Source organism: Eulemur rufifrons, chromosome 20 (assembly GCF_041146395.1).
Source record: "Eulemur rufifrons isolate Redbay chromosome 20, OSU_ERuf_1, whole genome shotgun sequence".
NCBI lineage: Eukaryota > Metazoa > Chordata > Mammalia > Primates > Lemuridae > Eulemur > Eulemur rufifrons.
Genome location: NC_091002.1, coordinates 14,759,479 through 14,783,454, shown reverse-complemented (window position 1 = coordinate 14,783,454; position 23,976 = coordinate 14,759,479). Strand labels below are relative to the sequence as shown.

Genomic DNA, 23,976 nt, shown 5'->3' with positions numbered 1-23,976 from the left:
AAAAATTCCTTCTGTGCTCTTCCCTCCTCCCCTCCTCCATCCTCCCTTCCTCCCTCTTCCCTCCTCCCCCCTCCCCATCCTGTAATTCCCAGAACTCCCTGGGTTTGGCTGGGAGTGTTTTCTGTAAGCAAAATCATGACCATGAAAGTGAATCATCCTGCCTTTTGGGGTCTCTGAGAACTAGTCCACATCACCAACGGGAGAGGGGAGAGGCAGGAGAGCTTGGGCTTGTAGTTCTTCAGCTTTAGTGTGCATCAGAATTATGAGGGGCACTTATGAGACTAACGCAGATTCCTGGGGTCCAGATCCTACTAATTAATTCAGTTGGTCCGGGTGTAGTCCACCTTCAAATGTTGAGCAGGCTCTTTAGGAGCCTGTGTTGCAGGTGGTCCTTAGACCACCCATGGGCTTGGAAGCCAGGCCCATTGGATTGATGCCTGCCCCTGCCTCCCTCCCCTGCTTGTTATATAACCCTCATTCCTGTAAAACAAGCCCTTGGGCTGATGTCTCCTGCTACCCTCATCTCCTGTCTTTTCCTCTCGCAACTTGGCATCGACTGTGTAAGTTATTTGTGGTTACGCCCCCACCCCCCAGCCCACTCAGTTCTCCTGCAATAGCGGTTTAGCCTAGAATGCCCTGTTCCACGAACCACACACACCCTTGAGCTGCCTGCTTCGCTCTTACTTACAAAACCAGACGAGAAGTTGCTTCCTCCAGCAAGTGTCCCCTGACATGCCAGGCTGCTGTAGGTGCCCCTCGTCCAGCTCCCTGGACTTGGCGTTCCACGTTCCTTATCACCTGGCTGCTGTTCTCCTTTCACTGCCATTAGACTGTGTGCTTCCTGGAGGCATAAGGGCTGTCTGCCACCGAGGCCAGACCATCTGAGGACATGTAAGCGCCCAGTCAGCAAATGGTACTGTGAATGGATGTGGCCTATTCCGGCTTGGGATCTGGGCTCCAGGATAGGGCTGGGGCGAGGGCACCCTAGAAGCTGCACATGTCGGAGTGCAGCAGGCTAGCAGTAGTGGCATTGGTGGTGTCTGTACAGCCAACACGGGGGGTTTAGGTTGCCTCAGAGGGTTTTCCGATAGCTCCCAGAATATGCAGGTGATGTGTGTACATGTGTAGGAAGGAAAGGTGGTGGGCTAGTCTAGACCATGGACAAAAGCAGCTTGGTCAAGGTGCTTCCCTTGAGTTTCCTTCCAAAGCAATAAATAAGCAGGCTGAAAATGAGACAAGAACGCAGGTGGGTGGACGTCCGAAGCTAAGCGGTCTGCACGGCGTGCCATGCATGAGATGCAGCCCGCACAGTGCAGGCTGTCTGCCAAGTCGGAAGAGCAAGGAGTTGTGGCCTGGCTGTCTTTTGTACACCCAGCCATGTCAGTACCTAGAAGTGACCTCCACTGCCATGCCATGTGTAACCTGTGACAACACCCGCTATCTCTCGTCCAGACCTCCGCCCTGAATTCTGGATTCGTTCCAACTGCCTACTTGCCATCCCCGTTGGGATATCTCAAGGCATCCCAAATTTAGTATCTCAGAAACTGAGCTTCTGATGTTCCCACCCCTATGCCAAACATCCTCACCCATAGTCACCTCATCTCTGTTGATGCCAACTCATATCTTTCCAGGAGCCCAGGCTCACAACCTTTGAGTCATCCTTAATTCTCTCCCACACCCTGTGTGCCACCCATCAACAAATCCCACACCCTGTGTGCACCCTACCTTCAAACAGATCCAGAATCCCAGCCCTTTCCACCTCCACTGTCAAGTTATTCATGAGGTCGAATTGCCGGCCTGGCCACAAGCTTCCATCTTCCCTGTTCTGTTTATCTCTGTAGCTCTTATCACCATCTCACGTACTGTGTGTCTTACTTATCTTGTTTATTTATTATTCCTCCTCACTAAAACCTAAGCTCCATGGCCGGGCACGGTGGCTCACACCTGTAATCCTAGCACTCTGGGAGGCGGGATTGTTTGAGCTCAGGAGTTTGAGACCAGCCTGAGCAAGAGCGAGAACCCGTCTCTACTAAATATAGAAAGAAATTATATGGACAGCTAAAAATATATATAGAAAAGTTAGCCAGGCATGGTGGCGCATGCCTGTAGTCCCAGCTACTCAGGAGGCTGAGGCAGAAGGATTGCTTGAGCCCAGGAGTTTGAGGTTGCTGTGAGCTAGACTGATTCCACGGCACTCACTGTAGCCCAGGCAACAGAGTGAATGAGACTCTGTCTCAAAAAAAAAAAAAAAAAAAAAGCTCCACAAGGGCAAGGATTTTTACCTTTTGTAGCTGCAGTGCCTAGACCAGTGCCTGGCATGTGGTTTGCATTCCAGCGATTGATGAATGAGAGAAGGAATGTATGACTATCACAGTCATTTTGCTGCTGGCAAGATACGTCACCCAAATGTCTAGGTTCTGAGCCTTGAAATTCTAGCTGTGCCAGCACTGGGACAGTCGTGCCTTATCTCTGCATTCAGGGCTAGGGCGGCTCCTTTATGCTTGGTTAGGGCTTCTCTGAGTGGAAGCCTGGCATGGCCTTCTCCAAGAGCATTGGCACGAGGCAGTGGCATCTGGGAAGGGCCAGAGGTGCTGAAGGCCAAGTCAGTCAGCCTCCTGGGGCATTGTGAGGTGTGCTTTCCATTCACACAGCCCAGGCCTGTCCCCAGCTCCGGTGGGGTGGGGGTTGGGGTGGGAGAGGGGAACGTCTATCGTCTGAGGGCTGCCAAGGACAGGGAGTGAGTAGAGGAGGGGGCTTGGAGAAACGGAGTTGCCAGCAGAACTAGGGTCTCCTTTGGAGTCTTCTCTCAGCACCTGGGACAGTTCTTGTGACTAACTGCTATCCTATTCGCTGGCCAGAACCCGCCAACACTCACTGCTCGGCTACCGGGACACTGCAGAGGGTGCCCTGTGGATTCTAGGAACGGAGGGTGAACCTAACCCTTGGGGAGCCCCTGAAGATTTAAGAACATGAGGCATGTTCGTTGGGAACAAACCTGGGGAGTCTGTTATACCCGAGACTGTGTGCCTAGGACCGGGAGAGCGCGGGCAGGGCGCGGCAGTCGGCGAACACTGCTACCTACTGTTTGTTGAGTCCTCCCTATGTTCCCGGCACCGTGCCAAGCACTTTGCTAAGCACATAGCCTTTGTCCTCACAACAGCTCAGTAACGTAGCTGTCATTCTAATATCCATGTTACAGATGAGGAACCCGAGAGTTTAAGGACACTTAGCTTGTAAGGGATGAAGAAACTGAGGCTCAGAGAGGTTTGGTAATTTCCCAAAAATCATAAAACCTGCAAGTCGGGACCTGGGATTTAAACCGAGATCCAATTTCATACCCCAAGCTCTGCAGCCTGCTGCCTCTCCCAACTTAATATCAGGATGTTTGTTGTAGCCCTGTTTATAATTAAAAAAAGGAAAAAATGTAAATGTTCACTAGGAGATTGACAGGCTACTGTGCAGTTATTAAACACCATAGTGCTGATCTATGTACATCAATATGGCTCACATATTTGTTGAATAAAAAATCAAATTACAAAACAGGAGCTGTAGTGCAGTCGTATTGATACAAAATATATGTATAACCCATACAGTGACGACTTGAAGGTTGGTCCCCAGTATATTTAGGGTAGTTATCTCTGGGTGATAGAATTTAGGTGGTCTTTATTTTCTAAAAATTATTTTAAGTATCTTTTAAATGACAATGAACAAGTATTCTTTTTATTTATTTTTATTTTATATCTGTATTGGAGTTATGATTTTTCCTTTTTTTTTTTTTTACATTTTTTTTTATTATTATTTCAGCATATTGTGGGGGCACAAAAGTTTAGGTCACGTATATTGCCCATGCCCCCCCACCCCTCCTAGTATCACTCTTATAAATAGGAAAAAGGTATTTGCATTTAAAAACTCTTTAACATCCATGGGTGATGCGCAAATAAAGAAGCTGGTATCTTTTATTGAATCACTTATTTTGACTCCTTTCCCATGTGGATCTGGATATCACACAAAGTGATTTATTAGAATCATGCGCACACATACCCCCCTCAGCCATGGGACACTCAGGAGCCCAGTGTGCCCCTTCGCGGGATGTAAGACACACCGTTTTGATGCGTCCATCTTCCCCAGCAAGGACAGCAGCCCTCGCTGATCGGTGACTCCTCCGTGGATCTGCCCCTGGCCATGCTGCACGTGTGGGGAGAGCCCTAACCCTAGAAGACTGAAGTCTTCTGGCAGCACCTGCTTTCCGGAAGCAATCTTCAACCTGGGTGGCACATGAGAGTCACCTGGGGGACTTGAAAAGTCCTGACGCTCAGGCTTCACCCCAGACCTATTAAATCAGAATCATGGAGGGTGGGACACACAGGTCCCCAGGTGACACCAATGTGTAGCCAAGTTTAGGAACTTGGTCTCATTTTTAAAGTAGTATGAAAATTTATTTTCTCTCCTAAGCATTCTAACAATGGATACCTCTGGGGAATAATAGGACTGTTGGGGCCGTTCAAAAAAGGGGACCCCTTTTTTTTTTTTTTTTTTTGAGACAGAGTCTCACTCTGTTGCCTGGGCTAGAGTGCCGTGGTGTCAGCCTAGCTCACAGCAACCTCAAACTCCTGGGCTCAAGCAATCCTTCTGCCTCAGCCTCCCGAGTAGCTGGGACTACAGCCACGTGCCACCATGCCCAGCTAATTTTTTCTATATATATATTTTAGTTGTCCAGATAATTTCTTTCTATTTTTTTTTTTTTTAATTAGAGATGGGGTCTTGCTCTTGCTCAGGCTGGTCTGGAACTCCTGACCTCCAGCGATCCTCCCGCCTCGGCCTCCCAGAGTGCTAGGATTACAGGCGTGAGCCACCGTGCCTGGCCAAGAGGACCCACTTTTTAACTTTACACATTTATGTATTGTTTGTCTTCTTAAAACAAAAATATGTATTGTGTTTACCATAAAAAATTAAAATATGGTGATGATTTCATTAAAGCAAATAGTCATCTGGAAGATCTGGCCGCAGATCTTGCCCAGGGCTGGATGGTGACCACAGGTGAGCCCCTTTCCGAATCTGGGCCTTAGGCTCCTTCTGAGGTGGAAGTGACCAGGTGGCTTGTGGGAGCCAGGCCCCCCTCACATAGGCTGTGGGTTTCAGGAGTCCTTTCTCTCAACATCTTGGCTCACTTGAGGTCTTCTCTGAGCTGCCCACCCAGCAGATGGCAAGGCAGAGGGCAAGGGGGCTGCTGGTTCCATGGTGCCAGTGGCTGAGAGCTGTGGGCCAGGGCTGGAGGCTGAACTTGTACCTGCAGCTGAAGGCGAAGGGGCCCCATTCCTCTGGCTGAGGGAAGAGGAAGCACCTTGGACAAGGGCCATGATCCCAGATGACCTGGACTCCTCGTCTGGAGGTGGTACCACTCACCTTGGAGGGGCTCACGGGAGCTACTGAACAAGTCCCCTAGGTCAGTGCTCCTGCCTCATCTGGAATGCCAGTCTTCAGCCTCATCTGCAGACTCAAGTCCATGAGACCTTACCCTGGTAAGCAACCCTCTAGGGCCTCAGTTTCCCTCTCTGTAAAACAAGTGGACTGGACAATGGTCCCTAAGAGAGATCAGCTGTTCTCCATTCTATTATTATTGGTTTCCATCCAGAGCCTCCCAGCTAGTTGTCTCAACAGCCCAGGAGAGAAAACATAGCTCTTTGTCCATTGGTTTATTTATTTAATTTTGGAATAACGAGTTTATTGTTTTATATGAATAATCATACTTATTTTAAAAGGTCAAGCTATGCTGATCTAGTGCAAACAAGAAGCACAATCTCTCCCCCAAATTGTACCATGGTGCTGTGCAACAGAAATATAATGCAAGCCACAAATAGAATTTTAAATTTCCATGCTCACTTCAGCAGCACGTATACTAAAATTGGAACGATACGGAGAAGATTAGCATGGCCCCTGCGCAGGGATGACACGAAGAAAAGAAAAAAAAGAATTTTAAATTTCCCAGTAGCTACATTTTAAAAAGTAAAAAGAAACAGGTAATATTAGTTTAACAATAGTTTATTGAACTCAATACAGTATATCCAAAATATTATTTCAACATATGATCATGTAATTAAAATTAATGCAATATTTTTTAACTTTTCTTTGTACTAAGTCTTTGAAATCTCGTATGTATTTTAACACTTATAGCACATCACAATTCATACTAACCACACTTCCTGCACTCAATAGCCATGTGTGGCTGGTGGCTACTATATTGGATAGTAAAGCTCCACCACAGGAAGCAAGTTTCAGTAATTTCAGAATAACCTCATAAACATTTCGTTAGATAGACAAAAATAATTCTACAAAAATGAAGAGTTTACAGGTATTGTTTTTCCTGGATTTTTGCCTATTCCCTTTTTACTTGAAGGACAATTTGATGGAGTAAAAGATCCTGGGTCATGTTTTCTTTTCCTCAGGACAATTGTGGACCTGGCTTCACTGAATTCTGCCAGTGAGTTTTGTTATGAAACAGCCTGAATGTTTTTCTCCCTTAGAGGTGAGTTTTTCTCTGCATGAAGGCCTAAACATATTTTTGCTTACTCTCAAGGTTCAATGACTTAAGAATATTTTGGTGTCATTCTGCATGTTTTTTTTTTTTTTTTTTCTGGAACATGGAGTGCTTTTTCAGTCTGCAGATTTTTTTTTTTTTTTTTTTTGTTGAGACAGAGTCTCACTTTGTTGCCCAGGCTAGAGTGAGTGCCGTGGCGTCAGCTTAGCTCACAGCAACCTCAGACTCCTCGGCTTAAGCGATCCTACTGCCTCAGCCTCCTGAGTAGCTGGGACTACAGGCATGCGCCACTATGCCCGGCTAATTTTTTCTATATAGATTTTTAGTTGTCCATATAATGTCTTTCTATTTTTAGTAGAGACGGGGTCTCGCTCTTGCTCAGGCTGGTCTCGAACTCCTGACCTCGAGCGATCCACCCGCCTCGGCCTCCCAGAGTGCTAGGATTACAGGCGTGAGCCACCGCGCCCGGCCTGCAGATTTTTTTTTAAAAGGGAAATTTTCTTGTATTATATCTTTGAATAAGTTTTCTGTTCCAGTTGTTGAGTTTTCTACTTCAGAGATATCAATTATGTCAAATTATCTTCACTGGTAGGTAGTTGTTAAAAACGTGGACACTGGAGACACAAGAATTTGAATTCCAGTTTTGCCATTCACTATCTGTATGACCTTGGACAAGTTATTTAACCTCTGTGCACTATAGTTCCTATTTGGAGATAGTAGTGGAAACTGCCTGTTTGGAGTCCCCAAGACCATACTCAGGCTCAATTCCTTACAGGGACTCACAGGACTCAGAAGTTGTTATACTCAAGTTTACGGCAAAAGGATACAGAATAAAATCAACTAAAGGGAAAATGTGCATGGGATGAAGTCTGGGGGAAACCAGGCACAAACTTCCAAGTGTCTCTTCCCAGTGGAGTCACATGGCTTGAGTGACATGCTTAGTTCACCCAGTAACAGCGCATAATAACACGTGCAAAGAAGTGTTGCCAACCAGGGAAGCTTGCTCAGGCCTGGGTGTCTCAGCTCTTTGTTGAGGGTCAGTGACTGCGTGACCAACCTGAGTCAGTGAAGCTCCAGACCCCCAGAGGGAAAGGGGGCATTCAGCATAAATCACACTGTTAGTATACACTGTCCGGACAAACTGGTACGGCGTGGCCCAAGGTCTCAGGTATGCAAAAGCACTCCTCAACCCCAATGGTCTACAAGCCCAGTTCCCAGGAGCAGATCAAGGGTCAGTCCTGAAAACAGACTTTTCTTGGGAATGTGCCCAGTTTGAACATCCTGCTACCTTTATAGGATTATTGTGTTCATTAAGATAGTTAATGCATGTCAAATGTTTAAATTAATGTCAATAAATAATATATGACACGTGATAAACTGATATTTTAAGAACTCATTTGCCTTTTTTTTTTTTTTTTGAGACAGAGTCTCACTCTGTTGCCCGGGCTAGAGTGAGTGCCGTGGCGTCAGCCTAGCTCACAGCAACCTCAAACTCCTAGGCTCAAGCGATCCTACTGCCTCAGCCTCCCGAGTAGCTGGGACTACAGGCATGCGCCACCATGCCCGGCTAATTTTTTGTATATATATATTTTAGTTGTCCATATAATTTCTTTCTATTTTTAGTAGAGACGGGGGTCTCACTCTTGCTCAGGCTGGTCTCGAACTCCTGACCTCGAGCGATCCACCCGCCTCGGCCTCCCAGAGTGCTAGGATTACAGGCGTGAGCCACCGCGCCCGGCCTCATTTGCCTTTTAAAAAATATAAATAGAGGGTTTATTTGGGCCAAGTTTGAGGACTGCAAACCAGAAGCATAAACTCAAGTTGTCCTGAATATAAATAAATGCTCCCTCCCCAACCTTTCTTCTAGCTGATAATTTGATTTTTAGCTCTGACTCATTTCTACCTTGATATGTTCAATTTGTTTGCAAGTCTTTTAGTGGTATTACATATAGATCTTTCATTGTCCCTTTAACACTCATTTTTAATATCTTGTCTTGTTAAAGCTTTTTAAGCTCAAACTCCTGGAAAGTTACCCATTTCTTGAATTAAATTTTCTTCTAAATTGAGTATTTTTCTTTGTGTCTGTTTCTTTTCTTTGATGTCCTTTCCTTTTTCATTTTCTTTCTTTTTTCCTTCCTTCCTTTCTCCATTTCGGAGGCCTCTTCCCCAACTGACGAAAGGGCCACAAGCTTTCCGGCCGGGTAACACGACCCAGTCCCGAGCGCTCCGGGCTAGGGCGGGCGGATGCTTTCAGTTTGCAGCTCCCAGGGCAGCCCCGGGACGTGTGGCCCTCGCAGACCCCGAGGATGCCCGCGACAAGGCGCAGCTCGGGCCAAGCGCGCGGCCGAACCTGGGGGTTTGCCGCCCCCGCGTGGTCGGACGTGGGAACGGCAGCTGCTGAAACTCCCCGTGAGTGGCGCGCTCCGGGGACCCGCCAGGTGCATCAGCCTTCGTGGGGTCACCAGTGGTCTTGCCGCCACCACAGGCTGGTGTGGGCGTGGGCAGGTCGCGTCTCTTTTCTTTTTTCCACATCTTTGGCAGGGGTTCCACTCTTTCCACCGGTGGCTGATTCCATGGTAGCTGGGGGGGATAAGTGCGGAAAGGACGTTGTGTCTCAGCGCTCTGAGCGCAGTCCCGGGCTCAGAGAGGTGCAGGTGGGGTTCGTAAGGCCTGATTTCCGTCTGACCCTCTGCTTCCTCCTGTTCCTACTCTGGCCTGAAAGGAAAGGGGGATTCCTTTACAGGCCTGAGATCGTCTCAAACTTTCCCCCGGGGAGTTGGGTGGGCAATGACTTTAATAGGAGACCTGAGTTATTGAGCATTTACTGCCCATGGGCAGAGAGCTCAGCATTCTACATTCATCAGTCTGAAAAACCCTTCACAACAACCCTAGGAAATGGGTGACGATTTTATAAACAGCCCCATTTTACAGATGAGGGAATTGAGGCCCAGAAATACTATTAATAGGTCCTTCTCACCATGAAACATGCGGTCTTACCCACTGCAGTGCCCTGCACACTCAGTTGAGAGTTGGCTTCCAGCTTGAGACAGGACTCTCCCAAGGGTATTTGTAACTTGGGTCTAGCAGGCAGCTGGGTGGGGTGACATTGGAATGACAAACCTTACTAACTTGTGCACACAGCGTGGTGTGGTCCAAGTGCATTGAAATCTCAGTCAATCTTCTGAGAGGTAGCTGTGGAGACTCATTTGCAAAAGAAGTCAAGTGACTTGTACTGTAGATGCAAAGAAGCCTCTTAAAGGCGGAGGTTCAGGCTCAGCGGCAGATCAGTGGGAGACAGACATGGGGCTCTCCGGGACTCATCTGTCCCTGATCTTGTCTCTTCTGCCGCATTCCCCAGGTTCCCCAGTGCCCCATCGTTCCCCTGTATGGGTGTGGGGGGGACAGGTAGCGTTCTCTCTGCCTGCTCCTGCTTCTCCTTTGTCCGTCCAGATGAAGTTTCCTCCCGTCTTGCTGCTTAGAAGTATGGTTCTGCAGACCATTTTACAGCAGGGGAAACTGAGGCTGGGGAAGCACCTCTTTGAAAAGCAGCATCTGAGGCCTCACCCCCAGACATGCTGAATCAGAATCTGCATTTCAACAAGATTCACAGGCGTATTAACATTCAGAGGCACTATGGCTGAGCACGTTGACCCCAGCAGGAAGCCTGGGCAGGTGGGGAGACTATGCAGCGAATGGGACTGACCCCAGCTGCTCGCCTTCCCCTCTCTGCTCTCTGTTGCATCAGTTTGCATCGTGCAAAGCTCTGTCAGCCCCCCGGGTCCCACGGGAGCCCTCCCTGGGGTCAGGAAGATAAACCAGCTCTGCCTCTCTGCAGCTCTTCTCGTCCTCCTGGGCACCCTGGCGGCTGGTACCCAGCAGAATGAGACCAGCACCCTTTCCCAAGGTCGGTCCAGGCTCACCTCTCCTCTGTGGTCGGGGGCAGAAAACGAGGGGAGTCTGTGGGGTGGAAGGGGCTGAGCGAGCTGGGGTGGGGGCTGGGTGGAGTCAAACCTCTCCCTGTGGATTTCTCCTGGGGAGTTATAACTCAGGGACATTTCCCAACTGAAAAGTTCATGATTATGTTTTCAGCTTTTAAAAAATTGTCATGTCAAATGCTCATCAGACAGCTCTGGCGGCTCCTGGGCCCCCATCTCTGAGACTCTATTCCTGGTCTTCGCTTACCCCTGAGCTCAGCTCCTCCATGAACTTCATTGCGGTATAATTAAATAAATAAATATTTGGTCTTTATTCCCTGGTTCCTGGAACTGAGCTCCTGAAACTCTTGGCATTTACTGTCTTCTGTATGCCAATGACATGCCCCAAGGCAGGGCCCCCAATGGGGACCAGTCTCCTGAAAAACCAACCAGGTGATTAGAGGGTTAGAACTGTCAGCCCCATCCCAACCTCAGCGGAGAGGAGAGGGCCTGAGACTGAGTTCAGTCACCAGTGGCCAGTCACTTGATCAGTCATGCCCGCTTAGTGAAACCTCAGCAAAGGCCCCTAAACGATGGGTTGGAGCTTCTAGATTGGTGAATGCACGGATGGCGGGGACGGTGGCACCGTGGAGAGGGCATGGAAGTCCCCCCTCCACAGCTTTGCCCTGCGCATGCCTTCCATGTGGGCTACTCCTGAATTGTATCCTTTAGCACAAACTGGGAATAGTGAGTAAAGTGCTTCCCTGAGTTCTATGAGTCATTCTAGTGAATTATGCACCCCCGATGGGGGTTGTCGAACCCCAAAATGTACATAGCCAGTCAGAAGTCAGAAGTGTGAGTGGCCCCTGGAACTTGCAACTGGCGTCTGAAGTGGGGACAGTCTTGTGGGACTGAGCCCTTAACCTGTGGGGTCTGTGCTAACTCTGGGAAATGAGTGTCAGAAGCGAATTGAATTGTTGGATGCCCAGCTGGTGTCGGACAATTAGCTGGTGTTAGAAATGACACCACATATTCGGTGTTAGGATAAAATCCTCCAGGGTCACTCATCCCTGTTCTTTGGTGGCTGGAGTGAGGCCCAGGGACAGGGGAGAGATGAGTTTGGGCAGTGCCTGGAGACCTTTACCAGTTATCTGCATTTTAAGAATCTCCTGTAGAAGCCGGATGCGTCAATGACTGAGCTGTGGCTTAATAGTAACGTGTCCTGGCTTCACCACTTACCGGCTGCGTGACCTTGGGCAAGTCACTTACCCTCAGGTTCCTCCCCGGTACCCTGGGGAACCTGCCACACAGGTTCTTTGCCCAGTTTTCACTAAGATGTCTCATTCTCACAGACTGTCTACCCGCTTCCTTCCCCCCGGAAAAAATTCAAGTGGCAAATAATGATTCTGTTTCCCCATTATAAAAACCGAATCAGAAAAAGCCTGAAACCGCAGGACTGCCTGAGGCATCTTCAGGCAGAGAACAAGAAGCGCTTTCTGAATTCTGTGAGTTCACCGGAGTTTGCCCGAGGGCTGAGCCTTGCTTCTCCCGGGCTGTCAGGATATAGTAATAGCTCAAGGCCCTTCCCCTCACCCACATCTGCTATTCTGGAGATCTTAGCGTGTCATTCTGGTTGGTGGATCTCATCGCACTCCCACTCCCCTTCCCGTGTCTTTTCTGAGTTTCTGAGGTCCCTCTGGCTGGTGTTTCTGGGTTGAAATAAAGACATCTGGGCTGAGGGAGGTGTGGGGAGCTGAGCTCTCCTGCTGCGTCCTCGAGCTGCTCTCTTAACTAGACATTCCGATCGCTTCTGCGTCTGTGGTGCCCACACCGTTCCTCCTTCCATCTTCACGGGCTTAGGCTGCTCTGGAGAAATCCTCCCTAAGGTGAAGGAAGTGATGGGGTGTGGGGAGAGGCTCTGGGGGCCTGAAATACCCCCAAATGGAAGGAATCGTGCCCTAGGTCCCCGCGCCCCCTTGTAGTCCCAGTCCTGCCTGGCCTGCAGGGCTCACAACCAGGGCCACTGCCCTGGGAAACTTACCCTGAGTCTCTGGGTGGAAAGAATCGTTCCCTCTTCTCACCTGCCCTGTAGGCCTTTTGTGGAATGTTAGTGCTAGATTCCTAATAATGTAGAGGTGCCCTTTGAGCAAATGGACATTTTTCTAGGGAATTTAGTTATCCTCATTCTGTTCTGACTGCACCCTCCCTGCCCCACCCCAATGAGCATTAGCTGGGCAACTAATTCATTTGACAAATATTTGTCAAGTGCCTGCAAGGTATTTTTCTCTTTGAGGACACACAGCCATAAATAAAACATAGCCAATGACCACACCCTGTATGGGAGGCAGGCAATAGACAAATAAGGAAATAATGTGTCTGGTCATGACAAGGGTTTCAGAGACAAAGTCTGGAAAAGGACAGAGAGTAACCGGGATCCAGGAGGTGATGTTCTTTTATATAGAAAGTGAGAGCGAGCAGTGTGACCGGCTGGGGAAGAGCAATGTGCAGAGAGGACAGGGTAAGTGCAAAGGCCCTGAGGCAGCCCATGCGGGATGTGTGTGAGCAGCAGCGATGAGGCCAGAGTGGCTGCAGCTGAGTGGGTGGGGAGTAGTGGGGATGAGGTCAGAGAGGCTAGGGGGCAGGCCTCACAGGACTTGATAAGAACATGGAGTTTGTCTCCGAAAGAGATGGGGAGTCCCTAGAGGGCGTGGACATAGGAATAACACGATCTGATTTCAAATTGTAACAGGATCCTTTTGGCTGCAGTGTGGAGCGTGGCCTGTGGGGGGCCACGGTGGAGAAAGAAGGCCAGTGATTGGCTACTGCACCGGTCCGGGTGAATAGTGATGGCCTGTGTACAGGTGTTGTTCCCTCGACCTGTCCCAGGTCTCTTTTTTTTTTTTTTTGAGACAGAGTCTCACTCTGTTGCCCGGGCTAGAGTGAGTGCCGTGGCGTCAGCCTAGCTCACAGCAACCTCAAACTCCTGGGCTCAAGCAATCCTCCTGCCTCAGCCTCCCGAGTAGCTGGGACTACAGGTATGCACCACCATGCCCGGCTAATTTTTTGTATATATATATTTTAGTTGTCCATATAATTTCTTTCTATTTTTAGTAGAGACGGGGTCTCACTCTTGCTCAGGCTGGTCTCGAACTCCTGACCTCGAGCGATCCACCCGCCTCGGCCTCCCAGAGTGCTAGGATTACAGGCGTGAGCCACCGCGCCCGGCCCCAGGTCTCTTGAATAGCAAGAATGCTTTGCTCTGTTGAGGATGAGTCCATTCCTTTCTAAATAATTAAATGTCTTTCCTTTGCTGTTTTCTGATACACAAATGTGGTAATATACCTGAACTATGTTTTCATGATAGAAAGCTCAGAAAATAAAGAGAAGCATGAAAAAGGAAACAAAGATTTCCAAATGCTACAACCCAAGATAACAGATAAATCATTCTGACTTAGAGCTCTTAATGTACATGAACTGATCGATTTGCTCATCAAAAGGTGAAGGGGCAGTAGCAGCTGCCCCGGGAAGCACAGCCTTCCCTTTCTAATCATCTCCACTCTGTGGCGCCCACTCTTCCCTCCTCAGGGCTATGGACGTACCCTCCATCCAGGTCCCACCAAACCTGCCCTGAGCTCCAGCTCACGAAGACAGCCCGAGAGATGGTCTTCACCTCAGCAGTGTGGCCAGGACTAGGGTGCGACGATGGAGGCCTTGGGCACAGAAATTAAGGAGAGACGAAAGACTCAGTCATCAAGATAAATCATATCTGAAGCCTGAGCAACATAGTGAGACCCTGTCTCTACAAAAAATAGAAAAATTAACTGGGCGTGGTGGTGTCCTGCAGTCCCAGCTACTGGGGAGGCTGAGGCAGGAGGATCGCTCGAGCCCAGGAGTTGGAGGTCGCAGTAAGCTGTCTCTCAAAAACAAACACAAAAAGATAAACTGTTGCATTCAAATATGATTTAATAAGTCAAAATTAATGTGAAAATTCCATGATGAACAAAGTATCGAAATTTTAAAGACCAGATCCAACCCTGTACGTGCACAAACCTGCCTCACTCCCCTCACCCTAACCCAGCCTTGCTCAGCCTAAAAGCTTTCTGTTCAGACCTGAATACGAGTCATTCAGATTTTGAGTTCAAGTTAAAATGTTAATCGTCTTATCAGAATGTGATTTCTAGCTTCAAAGAGGAAAATCTAGAAAGCAACTTCCACATCGATACAAAGGTTTTCTGATACACGAGAGCTTTCCTTCCGCTCTCTGGACAGCTCCTCGGGATTGCTGGTCAGCATCACACAGGGTTGTTTTTTTTACTTGATGGTTTATTGAAGGGGTTAGGAAGTCTGTGGCTGAATGAACACATTGAATAATTGCAGAGATTTTAAATTCCAATCTTAAATATTCCTCAAGATATTTTACATTTTTGACAAGTTATGCCTAAGCTAGATGATAATTATTTTTCTTGTTCCTGGATAAATGCACATCTTAAAACTTTACACAGCCTACGATGTGTGGTTTTCGTTGCCACGGCCCTGAGAAGCAAGTCATTTATTTAATCCAGTGCTCAGAAAAAGCGGCAGCAGCTTGTCCCAGTGTGGGGAAATCTGGGACTTACCGGGAGATGCCGTTGATATCCAGGGTGTCAGGCCAGTGGGGCCACGTCTACTGTGCTTCAGTTAAAGGGCTTTCATAGCCAATTTGTCACAGGTGATTCGTGGTTTGGATACTGAGCTGAAACATTAAATTAGAATTTATGGAGGGCATCTCAGGACAAATCTAATATAATAACTGCCATTTACTGAGTACCAATTAATTACTACTTAATCATCTCTAATCCTCTCAACAAGTCCATGGGGCTGAAATTATTATGCTTATTTTACTGATGAAGCTGCTGGCTCAGAGTGGTTAAATTTTTTTTTACTTAAGGTCACACAGCCATTGAGTGGCATCACTAAGACCGTAGAGAACATGCCCAGGGGTTTCCACATGATGCTTCTTGACCCCTGGGGGTATTGGGTGGGAGTGATGAGGGGTAAGGAGATAGCTGAGAATGGGAGGGACCTACGAGAATAGCTTTCTTTTGGTAAGATTTCATTTGAAAGAGTCGTCTGCTGCTAAAAAGGATTGACAGTCATGCCTTCATGGTATGTATTTTATTCTTTGCAAAAATAAGATGTCACTGGACATTGTACTTACTCCACAGCACACTGCTGTTAGGTCTGTTGATGTTCCCTGGTCCTCTGTTCCCAGCGTCAAGAGTGAGTACCGGCACCGAGTTGAGCCGATGCCGGAGCAATCACACATGCAAAGCAATCCCACACAGTTTGTTACAGAAAAGAAAGAAACTATACAAAGTGAAAGTAAAGAAGGAAGCCACCCGAAGTGAAAATACGTTCCAGAGAGGGGAACGGGTCAGTCTCCACCAGTGGAGAAAGGCGTTGAGGACTCCCAGGTGTTTCCATTTATTGGCCTGGTCTGGGGAGGGCTCACAGGAGGGGGTGAGAGGTACCAAATGATTGTCAGGTGTTCTGCATTTTCCTGCAGTCCCTTCCCCTGATTGCCGCCTCCCCCACCTTCTCTGCCCCTGGGAATCACCACCTAAGTACACCCTCCACCTAACACCGCAACCATTTTCCAACGTCAATAAACATTCTAGAATATTATTTATTTTTCAATTTGCAAAAATGGTGGTGTATTTCATTTTGAATGTTGATTTTTTGAATTACAAAAGGATATATGCTAACTAGCGGAAGGATATAAACATGTATAAAAATGGTTGTAGCACTCCCCCTCAATATTTCATCATTTCCATCTCCACGGGATAAGCAAAGTTAACAGGCTGGTATGTTTCTTCCATGCCTTTCAACAGGACTCCTTAAGACCTTTTTGAAACATCCACAAAGCTAAAGAGGGTGGTATTTTTTTCATTTGTTTTGTGTTTTTTATTCTTATTTTAGCATATTGTGGGGGTACAAAAGTTTAGGTTATGTATATTGCCTTTGCCCACCCCCCCCCCCAGTCAGAGCTTCAAACGTATCCATCCCCTAGACAGTGCGCATTGCACTCATTATGTATGTATACACCCATCCCCTCCCCCACACACATCTGCCTGACACCCGATCAATGTTATTCCTAAATGTGCTCTTAGGTGATGATCAGTGAAATCAATTTGGTGGTGAGTACATGTGGTGCTTATTTTTCCATTCTTGGGATACTTCACTTAGTAGAATGGGTTCCAACTCAAAGAGGATGGTATTATAACCCCCTGTGTACCCATTGCCCATTCAACAATCGTCGGCATCTGGAGGGTATCATTACAGTAGCCTGAACCCCAGGGAACATGGTTCATTCACGCTCTCATGTGTTAAGTACTGTTTTGTGATAGGCACCAGGGAAACGATAATGACCCACACGATAGCCTTCAAATGTATTCGATCACTCACACTCCTATCAGTAAAAAGTTTTTGAGTGTGCAACTCCCATATAATTATTTACAATTATAAGCACACATTGGACCGATATATATAAGTATTCAATAATGTGGCTTTTAATAAAATATAGGCTAGAAAAAAATAAGCAGAAATTTCTAAATATTTTCTTCCTGTACCCAGTGCATGCCACTCCAGAGTTGGCTGGACCAGGACAGTCTTTATCCTCAAAGAGCTCCCTGCCCTGAGTTCCCTGTCTCGAGGCAAAGGCACAGAGTTTCAGCAACCTAAGTCCTGTGGGAGCCAAGGTGGAGGCCCTTACTCTCCCCTGCGGAGGCCAAGGCCAGCTGCCCCGAGGAGGCAGGCGGTGTTTGAGCTGAATTTGGAAGGGTGAGTTGGATTTTATCAGGTGGAAAGAAAGGGAAAAACATGACAAAGATTGGAGATGAGGAAAAAGATTCTAATTCCGTCCATCTCCTGCCTCTCGGCAAGGACCTTGGCGTATTGCCCCAGTCTCTCTTATAAACGAATTCCAGTTTTCCTCGGAGGTCCCTAAAGCCCTCTTGCTGCAGTGATAGCCTCACCTGGGTCCAGTCCCCGGGAAAACCCGCCCACTCCACCCTGCCCTTGATTTGACCCTCTGCCCTCTCAAAATTGTGGTGGAGAGGTGAGGGCTACTCCTGGTTCTCTTGGACCAAAGATGCTGCTCCTTCATCCCTTAGAAGCCACTCTTTACCAAAGACACCGCCGCCCCTTGGTGGCAACAGAGGGAAGTGCGACCTTCACCTGCACACACACACACACACACACACACACACACCCTCTCCCTGTGATACAGGAAAATTTAAACTTTTTTGGTATCTACTTTTTAAAGACTTCCGCCCACCCTTTTTTTGGTAGAGAAAGTGAGTTTATAAATTACAAATTAGGCCGGGCACAGTGGCTTACACCTGTAATCCCAGCACTCTGGGAGGCTGAGGTGGGAGGATCGCTCAAGGTCAGGAGTTTGAGACCAGCCTGAGCAAGAGCGAGACCCTGGTCTCCACTAAAAATAGAAAGAAATTTATCTGGACAACTAAAAAATATATATAGAAAAAATTAGCCGGGCATGGTGACACATGCCTGTAGTCCCAGCTACTTGGGAGGCTGAGGCAGGAGGATTGCTTGAGCCCAGGAGTTTGAGGTTGCTGTGAGCTAGGCTGATGCCATGGCACTCTAGCCAGGGCAAAAGAGTGAGACTCTAGGCCGGGCGCGGTGGCTCACGCCTGTAATCCTAGCACTCTGGGAGGCCGAGGCGGGTGGATCGCTCAAGGTCAGGAGTTCGAGACCAGCCTGAGCAAGAGCGAGACCCCGTCTCTACTAAAAATAGAAAGAAATTATATGGACAATTAAAATATATATAGAAAAAATTAGCCGGGCATGGTGGCGCGTGCCTATAGTTCCAGCTACTCAGGAGGCTGAGGCAGTAGGATCGCTTGAGCCCAGGAGTTTGAGGTTGCTGTGAGCTAGGCTGACGCCACGGCACTCATTCTAGCCAGGGCAACAAAGCGACATTCTGTCTCAAAAAAAAAAAAAAAAAAGAGTGAGACTCTGTCTCAAAAAAATAAAAATAAATAAATAAATAAATAGATAAATTACAAATTAATATAAATAATGAATATAAAATATTTAGCAAGCACCTGTAGTAAACAGGACAGACACAATCTCTGCTCTCATGGAGCCCACTTGGTTGCAGGAAGGTTCACAGGATATTGAACAAGTGATGGATAACCATGTGGAGGCTGTTGGCGAAGGGGAAGTGCGGGGTGTGACGGAAGAGTTAATAGGGGACCTGGCTACTGCCGAGGTGGCCGGTGGGAGGGCTTCCCAGAGGAAGTGCAGTTTCAGCTGAGACCTGGCAGACGGGTGAGACTTACCAAGAGGAAGTGTGGGGACAATGTTCCAAGCAGAAGGAAGAGCAGAAGAAATGGATGAGGCCAGAGAAGAAGGTCTGTGAGGATGGTTGGGATGACGGGACAAGATGGTACGGGATGTACAAGCAGAGATCAGCGTCCCACAGGCTCAAGCTAAGAGTTTGGGGCTTTATCCGAAGGCCAGAGGAGGGATCTGGATGTCTTAGGAGAGTCTCTGGCAGAGTAGGGGGATGGAGACGAGGCACTGTGGCCTGGAAGTGCACTCAGCGGAGAGCCGTGGGGTGGAGAGGGCATGAGGAGGAAGTACATCAACAGGCCTTGCTCACAGATTGCTCCAGCAAGGGAAGGACAATACAGATTCCAGGACAATAAAGATTCCAGGAGAGCAGCCAGCTCTCTGGCCTGAGCAACAGGAAGAATGCAGAGCTCAGTGTCTTACACACGGGGTCTGTGGAGCCTGAGGACCGTCAAGGCAGAGATGTTGAGTGGGCATGGATGCATCCGTCCACGCGCTTTGCAAACGTTTCTCAGGAGGAGCGTGTGGCGGTTCAAAACACAGACCAGACTCCACGGATTCGACCCTGGCTCTGCCGGCTCACAGGCTGCATGGGCAAGTCACGTCACTTCTCTGTCTTGGTTTGGTTCATCTGTAAAACGGGATTGATAATAACAGCTCGTACCTCTTTGGTTGTGAGTGAGGACCAAGGGGGTTAATGCGTGTACAGGTTTTAGAATAGTGCCTGCACGCAGGAAGGGCTCGGTGACCACGCACCGCGCTAGCTACTGGCTCGCAGGACTGAACGCCTCGCACAGCTCGAGGCCCTCCTGGAGCTGACACTCTGGCTGGGGAGGGGTGTACAAGACCAAAGGATCACGAGCAGTGCCAGACAGTGATGACCGATATCCTGCTAATAACGCAGGACACAAGGTGAAGGGGGGCCAGCGTGGGCAGAGTGGCTCTGAATGGAGCGAAGGGAGGAGCCGTGTGAATTTGTGATGGGTGCAAGAGAAAGAATGAATGCAAAGGCCTCAAGGCGGGCACAAACTCTTCCTGTGTGGTGGAATAAGATCGTCAGGGGCTTGATCACGGGCCGTGGCAAGGCATTTGGGTTGTCATTCTAGGTACAGTGGGAAACCACTGGAGAGCTTAAAGCATGGAAGTAATGTGATCTGATTTCATTTTCATTTTAAATTTTTTATTTTTTTCATGTCAGGTGGGTAATGTGCCCAAGTAGCAAGGTTTGGAGAAGGCACATCTCACACATGAGCGTGAAAAGCCAAACGTCGCGCTTATGAACCACAAAAGGATCTGATTTAATCTAGATTTCGCCGGCTACCAGGAAGAGAATGTAACACACCAAGAATGGAGAGAGGTCTGGGTGGAGAGAGAGCTAAGATTTTTCACCTAGATGGAAAATGGCGTAATGGGAAAGGATGACGTGGCCCAGGGAGTGGATACAGAGCCACAGTAACGGGGAAAGGCAGCTCTGCTGTTGCCTTACCGGGGACCCTGGAGATGTCACCTCCTCCCCGGTTCTCATGTACAACACAGGGTGGTGCGAGGTGGTGCTAGGGGTGACCACTCCGACATCCCTTTTTGCACTCGTGTAATAATCATGTAATGATGCTGATGAGTCATCACTGCCATAAAAATCTGTTTGACAGTTTTGCTCCTGAGACGATGTTGTGAAGCATCCACACTAGTTCTTCCAGCACCTGCTGTACACGCAGCCTGCTCCTGCCCGGCTGCTGCCTGAACTGGGGATTCGACTCAGGCCAATTCAGCCTTTGTCTTCTCCTCTGTAAAGTGGGAACGATAAAATCTGCTCTGCCTATCTCTCATGAATGCAGGGAGGATGAGATTAGATGAAGCTGGGGAAGAGGTATGGGGGAGAGGAAAGGGGGTTTCTTTTTTTAAAAACGGGAGTGGGGAGAAGGGGATGGGCATGCCTGTAGCTCCGACTCGGGCGGTGCAAATACAATATATGTAACCTGAACGTTTGTACCCCCGTAAACATTTTCAAATTAAAAAAAAAAAAACTACTCTACATCATGGGTTTTTTTTGTTTTTTGTTTTCTTTTTGTCACTCTGGTTTTGGTATTTACTCTTTATCTCATCAGATTTGACCTGGAATTACTTGTCCGTTTGGTAGCTTTTTTATGTTTCCTATGATTTTCACTTAACTTACTATGAAAGTGCAAAATATTTGTTGTTGAGCCCCATCCAGAGAGCACATAGCCTCATGCTAAAATATTTCTCACATCTATATTTAATTGGTCTGTTATTTTTATGAAAGCCATACATACCCTTAAAATTTACCAAGAGTCAAATATAATAGCTCATGAGATTTGATATGGAAAAGAGTAGTCCTCTGGCTTTCCCCCCCTCTGTTTCCCTCTCCTCAAAACAAGCTTTTTTTCCCCTCAGCTCTTTTGGCTGATTCTTTTGGTAAAGAATCGTGTGTGTAGATAAGTCAACAACTGGCATATTTCTCACTGATGCCAACTGGGGGCTTTCCGGTATTTCAGCTCACGGAAGCCTTTGTTCTCTCTCATGTTTGTCATCTCACGCTCACAAGATGGCTGCTGTTGCTCTAGGCATCATGTCTCTATTCTCAGTAAAAAGAAGGAAAAGCCCCAAAGCTTCTTTCTTTGAGTCTTGATCTTTTTATTTGGATATAGAGGTCCTCATCAGGAACTTCAGCCTATATCCCATTGGCTAGAGCTGTGTCATGTGACCACCCTTAGCTGCAAGAGAGGCTAGGAGATCCTGTACTTTAGCCAGGTCTTTGTTGCCACACCCAAAACTCACAAAATTGAGCTTTTTTTGTTTGTTTGTTTTGAAGGAAGAAAAAGGAATTACTTACGATAAAGGGATCAGGTTGGCAAGACCCAAATACACAAATCAGTCTTAGCATTACAAAAAGTAAGATAGCTAAATGTTATGGCTGACATGACACAATATGGACTTAATCAAGTCTTTAAATCTAACTGCGAGTGTGGGAGAAATTCAGGGAATATAGGCTTAAATTAAATAATGCCACAAAATCATCTGTAAAATCCAGAACTGGGGCATTCTACAGGATATCCATTCTGATTCTTCAATGAGTCAATAGTAGGTGGAAAATGAGGTGTTTAAGACACTTAAATATGGTTTATCACACTCAAACTACTTATTATAGTTTAAGAGACACGTAAGAGTCACAACAACCAAATACAGTGAGTGGACATATTTGGATTCTGATTTCAAATAACCCAACTGCAAAATATATACAGTTTTGGCAATTGGGAAATCTGAATAGATATTTGATGATATTAATGAAATCTTTGTAATTGAAGAAATTGTTAACTTTGCGAGGTATGATAGAGGCACCATGGTTTATATAAGACAGACAATATCTTTTTTTAATGCAAACTTAAATATTTAGGGATAAAATGATATGGTACCTGGAATTTACTTTAAAACAATCTATCGGGGAAAAAAGTTGTGTAAGGAGATACAAAACAAGCATAAAAAAGAAAAAGAAATAGCTATTGGTTAGATACCTGGGAGTGTCTGTTACGAACTCTCTCCCTGTGGAGACCAGGGAGAGCTGGTCTGATTTTAAACATGACAACAAATTTTTCAATATGCCTCCGATTGAGAAGTGGAGTCTATGTCTCCCTTAGATCTGGGAAGGTTTGTGATTGCTTCAACAAATTTGAGCCTATTCTAATTCTACATCCTATTCTACTTCTATACAGTCCACACACAGGTCCAACAGATTATAAAATACTCTGCCAACATTTTCTACCTGTTCCAATTACCTATTGCTGCATAGCAAACCATCCCAAAACTGGTGTAAAATAGCAATCATTTTATTATGCTCATGGAGTCTATGGGCCAGAATTTTGGACAGGGAACAGTGGGAATGGTTTGTCTCTGTTCTATGATGTCTCAGGCCTCAACTAGGAAGACTCAAATAGCTGGGGGTGACTCAATATCGGGGGATTGGTCATCTGGTGCCTTCATTCACATCTGGCACCTGAGCTGAGATGGCTGAAAGGCTGGGCTTAGCTGGGATTGCTGACTAGAGCACCTACATGTGGCCTCTCCATATGCCTTGGGCTTCCTTACAACATGGCAGCCTCAGGATAGTCAGACTTCTTCCATGGCACCTCAGGGCTCCAACAGCTAGTGTTCCAGTGAAAAGGGTAGAAACTGCACAACCTTTTATGATATAGACTTGGAAGTCACATAGCATCACTTCTACTATATTCTATTGGTTGAAGCAATCACAAACCTTCCCAGATTCAAGGGAAAGACACATAGACCCCACTTCTCAATAGGAGAAGAAACAAAAAAAATTTTTTTTGTCCTGTATAAAAACTGCCACATCACTCTTGGCTCAAGCTAGGAAGATCTCATGGGTCCCCAGCATGCTTCCCTTTGGGATGAATATGGCTTTCATGGCAGTTATGTGAGTCCCCATTTTTCCCATCCCAGGAAGGACCAGGAAAATATAGTTGGCTTCCTGCTAACAGATGAATCAGTAACCATACAGCCTCTCCCTGTGATTTTATCTTAGGGTGGCAGGTCTAATAAATCAGACATGTCTCCAGATGTGATGGACTGAACAGTAACGAGTGATTCATGATCCTTTACCTAATAAAAGGAACCACTACTGTCAATCATTTGCTAAGACAACAGCAAACATCCCCTTTCTACTGGTCTGGTTTCCATAGCTGTCCTCTTACGATCTGTCCTTCAGAGCAGCCAGAGAGATTTAAAAAAATTATAAATCAGATGATTTTGTCCCCCAATCTTATAGCTAAAACTAGCCCATGACTTCCCATTGCACTTAGAAGACAAGCATATTGCTTGTCACAGCCCTCAGGGCTCTACATGATGTCCTTCCTGCCTAGCTCTTTGATTTCATCTCCTACAACTCTCACTCTTCTCCAGCTACACTGGTTTTCTTACTGTTGGCATTCACCAGCCTTCTGCCTCAGGGCCTTTAAACTTGCTTTAACCTTTCTCTGCATCACTCGGGCCCCAGATGATTGCATGGATAGAGGTCAGACAGTGTTCAACTCTCAGCTCACATGCCACCTCCTCAGAGAGCCCTTTCCTGGTCCCTCTGACCGCCCTGACTTACAATTACCTGACCTTGCTTTAGTAATATGTTCCTTATTGCATTTTTCT

The 23,976-nt window shown here is 47.1% G+C and overlaps 2 non-coding genes across 2 annotated transcripts; one reads left to right on the top strand and one right to left on the bottom strand.

Moving 5' to 3' along the window:
* Positions 1-5,872: 5,872 nt before the first annotated feature.
* On the top strand, positions 5,873-5,979 carry LOC138401278 (U6 spliceosomal RNA). Its single transcript, XR_011236442.1, has one exon. It is a non-coding gene; the product is annotated as a U6 spliceosomal RNA (small nuclear RNA).
* Positions 5,980-19,999: 14,020 nt separating this feature from the next.
* Positions 20,000-20,100, bottom strand: LOC138401332 (small nucleolar RNA U13). The gene has a single exon (XR_011236488.1). It is a non-coding gene; the product is annotated as a small nucleolar RNA U13 (small nucleolar RNA).
* Positions 20,101-23,976: the final 3,876 nt, after the last annotated feature.